Source organism: Herpailurus yagouaroundi, unplaced genomic scaffold (assembly GCF_014898765.1).
Source record: "Herpailurus yagouaroundi ecotype Mexico unplaced genomic scaffold, PumYag 215, whole genome shotgun sequence".
In the NCBI taxonomy this organism is placed as follows: Eukaryota; Metazoa; Chordata; class Mammalia; order Carnivora; family Felidae; genus Herpailurus; species Herpailurus yagouaroundi.
In genome coordinates, this window is record NW_024412446.1 from 6,060,660 (window position 1) to 6,067,846 (window position 7,187).

A 7,187-nucleotide genomic window follows, 5' to 3' on the forward strand; every position below is an offset into this window, starting at 1 on the left:
TTGAGAATGTCCTCGCCAACCCAAACAAATCTGATCACCAAGGAAACGTAAAGGTAGTAACAGCTCACCTGTCTTCTCATAGGGACAGTTTCTGTCTACCAGGACCTGAGTTCAACTCACGTCCAGTCAATAAGAACCTACCCGGTCCCTCTCTCTGCCCACAACAGCTCACTGAGTAACTTCAATTTCCATGATGAGCACTGGAGCACCTGCCTCACAGGACCCATTAGGGCTTCATCATTCCTCCCAGTTTCCATCACAGAGAGCTTTGTCTCGCCCTGTGGATTAGGGGTAAGAGGCTCTCCTGAAACCTCACTTAATGGAAGTGAGAACCAAATGAGATAATGATCAATGCTGGCTCTTTGGAAAAGTTGAAAATTTGGGGCGTCTGGGTGGCTCAGTTGGTTAAGCGTCTTGGTTTCAGCTCAGGTCATGATCTCACAGTTTTGTGAGTTTGAACCCCCCACATCTGGCTTTGCGCTGGCAGCACAGAGCCTGCTTGGGATTCTCTCTCTCTCTCTCTCTGCCCCTCCCCTGCTTGAGCTGTCTCTGTCTTTCTCAAAAATAAGTAGACGTAAAAGATTTTTTTAAGTTGAAACTTTTACACCCAAGTGTCATGATTTTATTGTTAATAAAGCAATTGTTTCTTGCTCTTCCCAATTAATTTTTTCTTTCTTGTTTTAGAAAAAAAAAATAATTGCTGCTCCCTTCTCAGGAGAATGGAGATGTCATTTAGTGAGAACTTTTTTAAAGGGCTATTATTAATTAGTATTATTAATACCCCACAAACTTCAAATTTCTTCTTTCACACATCTTTTTTGGATTAGAGATTCCTCTAGGGACTGGATGGCATCATCTACTCCTGATGGAACGCCCGTCTTGCTATGACTCAGTGTGGATGATGAAGTTGAGTGACTGATCATCCTGATATGGACACGTGATTTCCTATAACTGCATTTCTGCCTTCTCCTTCCTTGACCAAGCCCGCTACCCCCAACTTTTCCCTGAGTCCATCCACAGTGGTCATGCAAGGGAGGGTTTCAGCACCCCAGAATCTCCATCAAGCCGCTCTAAAACTGCCTTATGTAAACACACAGTCCATAAAAAGCAGTATGATTGTGGCCCAAATGCCACTTCAGACCATCTCTTAGCTGCTCCCTTTGTAACCAGACTGCTGCTCTAAGCCCCTCCTATCTGGGGACTACTGACAATGCATAGCCACCACTACCTGTAGCAACCACCATGTGGCTGGCTAATCCAGTTCACGCTGGCAAAACCGGACCGAGTGTTGGAATCCCACAGACCCAGTGTCCATCCTGGCTCTACCATTAACGTCTGTGAGAACCCGGATCAGTCCCTCACTTCTCTGAGCCCCAGTGTCCTCATTAGCAAAGGGTAACGGCAAGGCCTCCTCACTTGGTTGCTGCCAGAATTCGAGACAATGTATACCAAGCACCTAGTTCCTTATCAAGTGTCCAGTAAATAAATGGAGAAAGGGTGAATATGGAATAAGTGCAAGAAATGTTCTAGGGATGGCGGTATTCTTAGGGAGTAACCAGTGTTACCCATGGATAGAAGTCAAGAAAGGCTTTGTAAAGGAACGTTGAAGTAGCCTTGAAAGAGAGGGGAAGTGTTTGGCAGATGGACCGAGGGCAGGGCACAACAGACAGGGGAATAGGGTGAACAAAGGCTGGGATTAGAGCCCAAAACACTGGGCCCATTTGGGCAGGAAACATGATGCAGCTGGACCAGAGTACGAGGAGGGAGGGAGTCCTGGGGGAGGAGACCGGGGCCAAGAAGGACCTGGATAAGCAGGGCCTTGTGGGGTTGCATTGTTAAATTGTAGAGGATGTAGTTTGGTCCACAACATAGCCAGATTCTTGTCAGTAACAGCTTTGTCGGGATAAGTTACTTACAATAGTGATTGGAAAATGTAAACTTGAATATCACGTATTCGAACTCCAAGACATAAGGGTCTTTGAGCTAATGGAGATCTTTACACCTCTGAGAAGAGGTTGCTAATCAGAGAAGATGGCAGAACAATGAGAATACTGGGGAATAATGATGAGGCTGGTTTAGGAGAACGGAGTCCCCCAGATGCCTCTTTCCATACGGGTGTATCCATTTCACGAGTATGGTGCCGTGAATTCCGATACCATCTGGTCCCAGAGGCTTGGTTGGCAGGTCAGGTCTCAAGTCAAGTCACAAGGCATAAAAAACAACCTTGGAGATTCTCTCTATCCAACCCTTACTGTGTTCTTACCACACACAAGGCATTGCTTTTGGCCTTGGGGGCACAAAGACGAAGAGCACACAGTCAGTCTCTGTCCCCAGGAATGCAGCCCCAGGGCTCACTCCAGACTGGTATCCATAGGGAGTGCTAAAAGCTGGGGAGAGGTCAGCTGAGGGTGGGCCAGGCTCTGGAAAACCCTAAGGCAGGTAACCACACTCTTGGAGGAGGAGAGGAGCATGGGACCTGGGGACGCCTTTTCTCCACCAACTCAATGCCTGAAGGGTTTTCCTGTTACTATATTTGACCCATGATTCACCTAGCCTGTTCTGGGGTGGCTGTCTTTTAAATAAACAAACATGGGGGTTTTCCCCATGAAGGAAAATGTGACGCATTCGGAAAAATAGAAGGAAGAAGAAAAATTACCCACAACTGCACTATCACGGCTCACGTTTTGATGGCTCTGTCTCCAGGTTCCTTTTCTCTCCACGGGCAAGTTTGTCTGATGGTTTCCTTGTCAAATGGGCACACCGTACATGCAATTTTGTATACTGCTTTCTCTTGGGAGCATCATATCATAGTTGTTTAGGTGTTTTTCTTTTCTTTTTTTTTTTTTTTTTTTTTCAACGTTTTAATTTATTTTTGGGACAGAGAGAGACAGAGCATGAACGGGGGAGGGGCAGAGAGAGAGGGAGACACAGAATCGGAAACAGGCTCCAGGCTCCGAGCCGTCAGCCCAGAGCCCGACGCGGGGCTCGAACTCACGGACCGCGAGATCGTGACCTGGCTGAAGTCGGACGCTCAACCGACTGCGCCACCCAGGCGCCCCTAGGTGTTTTTCTTTTCATTAAAAATTACTGGGGCACCTGGGTGGCTCACCCAGTTGAGCATCTAACTCTTGATTTTGGCTCAGGTCATGATCCCAGGTCATGGGATCAAGCCCCCATATCAGGCTCTGCACTGAGCATGGAGCCTGCTTAAGATTTTCTCTCTCCCCCTCTTCATCTCTCCCCAGTTCATGCACCTGCTCTCTCTCTTTCTAAAATTAAAAGGCAAGTTATTTTGGGAGCCTAGCTGGCTTAGTCGGTAAAGCATGTGACTCTTGATCTCAAGGTTGTGAGTTCAAGCCTCATGCTGGGTATAGAGCTTATTTAAAAATTTTTATTTTTAATTATCATCCTTTAAGAGCCTCATGACATTGTTCACATGGCTACATCGGAGACCACTTGGACGTGTTCCTGGTTTCTCCCCTCAGATTTCTCTTCTCAGTTATGATGGAAGTTTTTAGGGAAATAGTAAAATGAGTTTGTCCTCCCTGATCAGTGAAATAACATGCAGAGGGAAGTCAGTCTGCAAGCCCAAATTGATCCCAGACAACCACCAGTGCAGGGAGATGCTATACAATTAACAAGCACAGCAGCTACATGTATTGAGTGCTAGCTGTGTACCAGGCTCTAGCTAAGCATGTTACATTGGATCCTCACCACTACACTGGGAGACAGCTATGATTTTTATCTCTACTACACAAATGACAAAATTTAGGCTTAGCAAGGTTAAGTAATTTCCCCAAAGTCACACAGCTATTAGCCAATCCCCTAACAGTATCATACCTCTTTTTCTGGGTTGTGATGGCCATATACAAGCCAGAGGGACACCTCTGTTCAGTGCTTTCAGCCACAGAAAACACCAAGAAGACTCCAGGGCTTTCCAATCCTTTTCATTCCTTGCCACACTTAAAAAATGACAACATAGGGACACCTGGGTGGCTCAGTTGGTTAAGCGTCTGACGTCAGCTCAGGATGTGTTCTCGCAGTTCCTGAGTTCAAGCCCCGCATTGGGCTCTGTGCTGACAGCTCGGAGCCTGGAGCCTGCTTCAGACTCTGTCTCTGTCCCTGTCTCTCTCTCTCTCTCTCTCTCTCTCTCTCTCTCTCTGCCCCTCCCCAACTCATGCTCTCTCTGTCTCAAAAATAAATAAACATTAAAAAAAAGTTTTTTTAACTGTTTTTTTTCTCCTTCCCTTCCCCCATGGTGTTAAGTTTCTCGAGAGGGAGGGAGGCAAACCGTAAGAGACTCTTAAATACAGAGAACAAACTGAGGGTGGATGGGGGGGTGGGGGAGAGGGAAAAATGGGTGATGGGCATGGAGGAGGGCACTTGTTGGGATGAGCACTGGGTGTTGTATGTAAGCGATGAATCATGGAAATCTAATCCCAAAACCAAGAGCACACTTGACACACTGTATGTTAGCCAATTTGACAATAAATTATATTTTAAAAATTTTGTTTGAAGTGACACCATAAGTAGGGCACACTGGGATGATGGGTTGAGGTTACTTTAAGCAGAAGTGACAAGCTGAGGGCACGCCAGTTAAAAACTCAGCTAAACTACTTGTAGACCAAAGTCATTTCCCCAAGTCCTTTTGTGCCTCTGAGATTTTGAAGAGGGGATGAAAATATAATTTTTTAAAAGTATAACTTAACAGAGATAGGTTATCATCTCTTTGTGCCTTTGGAGGAACAGCCTTCAACCTCTAGAAAGGACCCAACTTGGGACTTGTATGTTTTTGAGATATGACCTTGGACAAATGTCATAGTCTCTCTTGGACCCAAAGAGTTCTCTGAAGAAAGGTGAGAACCGCCCCACAGGATCACAAGCTGAGCGCAGGAGGTTGAAGAAGGCATCAGGAGAGGCGCAATAGGGAAATTCAACTTCAGATACACTAAGGGGAGAGGACAGTTTGATTCCTTTCAACTGAAACTAATCAAGAAGGTGAGAATTTTCTAGAAATTAGTGATAGTTTAACTGGTTAACTTCCAGATACGTTGAGATTTATTTGGTTTCCTCCTGGCATTTGATTTCTTGTTGGCAGTTTTATTGAGATAGAATTCACACACCATGCAACTCCTTCATTTAAAGCGTACAATTTAAAGTGTATACATTATACAACTCCCACATCAGGCTCTGTGCTGAGTATGCAGCCTGCTTAGGACACTCTCCTCTCTCTCTCTGCCCCTCTCCCCTGCTCACCCTCCCCCCCCCAAGAGAAACATTAAAAAAATAAAGTGTACAATTCAATGGCTTTTAACACATTCACAGGTTGTACACCATCACCCCAATCTCATGCTAAACTGTTTTCATCACTCCAAGAAGAAACCCCATACCAATCAGCAGTCACTCCCATTCCAACCAAGCCCTGCTGCTCTCGACCCTAGGCTAATCTACCTCTTCTCTCCACAGATTTGCCTATTACAGATAGTTCATATAAATGGAATCATGGGGCGCCTGGGTGGCGCAGTCGGTTAAGCGTCCGGCTTCAGCCAGGTCACGATCTCGTGGTCCGTGAGTTCGAGCCCCGTGTCGGGCTCTGGGCTGATGGCTCGGAGCCTGGAGCCTGTTTCCGATTCTGTGTCTCCCTCTCTCTCTGCCCCTCGCCCGTTCATGCTCTGTCTCTCTCTGTCCCAAAAATGAATAAACGTTGAAAAAAAAAATTAAAAAAAAAAATGGAATCATGCAATGTATCATTGTCTTTGGCAACTGGCTTCTTACACTTAGCGGTGTTTTCAAGGTTCATCCATGCTGCAGGGCATAGCAGACTTCACTTTTTTAATTATTATTATCAAACAATATTCTACCGTATGACTACGCTATGCTTTATTCATCCGTTCACCAGTTGATGGACATTGGGTTGCTTGCTTGTTTGTTTGTTTGTCAGCTATTATAAATGGAGGCAGCAACATTTGTGTGTAAGTTTTTTTGTGTGAACATGAGGCATTCCCCTTGGGTATATACATAGAATTGCTGGGTCATATGGTAACTCTACGCTTAACATTTCGAGAAACTTCCAAACTGTTTTCCAAAGCAGCTGTGCCATTTTCATTCCCGCCAGCAGTGTATAAGGGTCGTAAGCTCCTCCAGCGGTGGTTGGTGACATAGCCAAGTATGCAAGGGGAAGACGGGGCGTCCTGAGGCAAGGACAGCATGAAACCAACATTGCAGCAAAGATGAGGGAAAGGACAAGAATGTTCATTCCTGAGGGCTGGAGCCTGAGGCTGACCTGGCAAGTTGGCCCCTTGGACAATTCCTCTTCTTTCTCCCATTCAAGAATTTGAAAGATTCATGGGAATAGGAAGGTGACAATGTCAGGAAAAAAAAAATAAGTTCTCAAAGTGATTCACCATGTTTCAGCCACACTTGTTACCAACAAATGTTTTCTATGTGTGTGTATTGGAAAATTTTAGGGAAAAAAAATCTTGTTAAATTTGAGTTATGAAAGAGGTTTCTAGATTCCTATGGTTCATCATGGGTGCCTAAAACTAAATCTCTCCACACATTTCCAGAAACCATACAGATCGGTAGGGGGAGCGAATGAAATCATTCATAATCTGGGGCGCCTGGGTGACTCAGTGGGTTAAATATCCGACTCGATTTCGGCTCAGGTCATGATCTCACAGTTTGTGAGTTCAAGCCCCACATCGGGCTTTGCACTGAGAGCGTGGAGCCCGCTTGGGGTTCTTTCCCTATCCACCCCCCCCCCAAGCTCTTTCCACCTGCCCTGCTTGTACTTTCTTTCTCTCTCTCTCTAAATAAATTTTAAAAATAATAAAATAATAAACCACCCATAATCCAACTCAGATGGAGATAAGTGGAATTTTGATACAGAAGAGGCACTCAGTGTCTGAATTAATTAATGAATAATGAATGAATGGCAACAACTTCAGGGGAGATGAAGCCATGAAGGACGATTAACAAGATAGAGGACGGGTCCACATTCCAGTAATTCTGATATGCTGGCCTTAGGGGCCAAAGTCAATAGGAATATGTAACCGGGATCCAGATCAAAGCCCTAAATTTAGGGTCTGACGACTCTATGCTGTGACAGAAGGGGAGAGACCTGACTAAACCATGCTTACAAAACAGTTCTCAAACTTTTTACCCTCAGGCTCCTTTACATCCTCAGT

The 7,187-nt window shown here is 45.3% G+C and overlaps 1 non-coding gene across 1 annotated transcript; it reads left to right on the top strand.

Moving 5' to 3' along the window:
- The first annotated feature begins 3,298 nt into the window (after window positions 1-3,298).
- Window positions 3,299-3,371, top strand: TRNAK-CUU (transfer RNA lysine (anticodon CUU)). Its single transcript has one exon. It is a non-coding gene; the product is annotated as a tRNA-Lys (tRNA).
- Window positions 3,372-7,187: the final 3,816 nt, after the last annotated feature.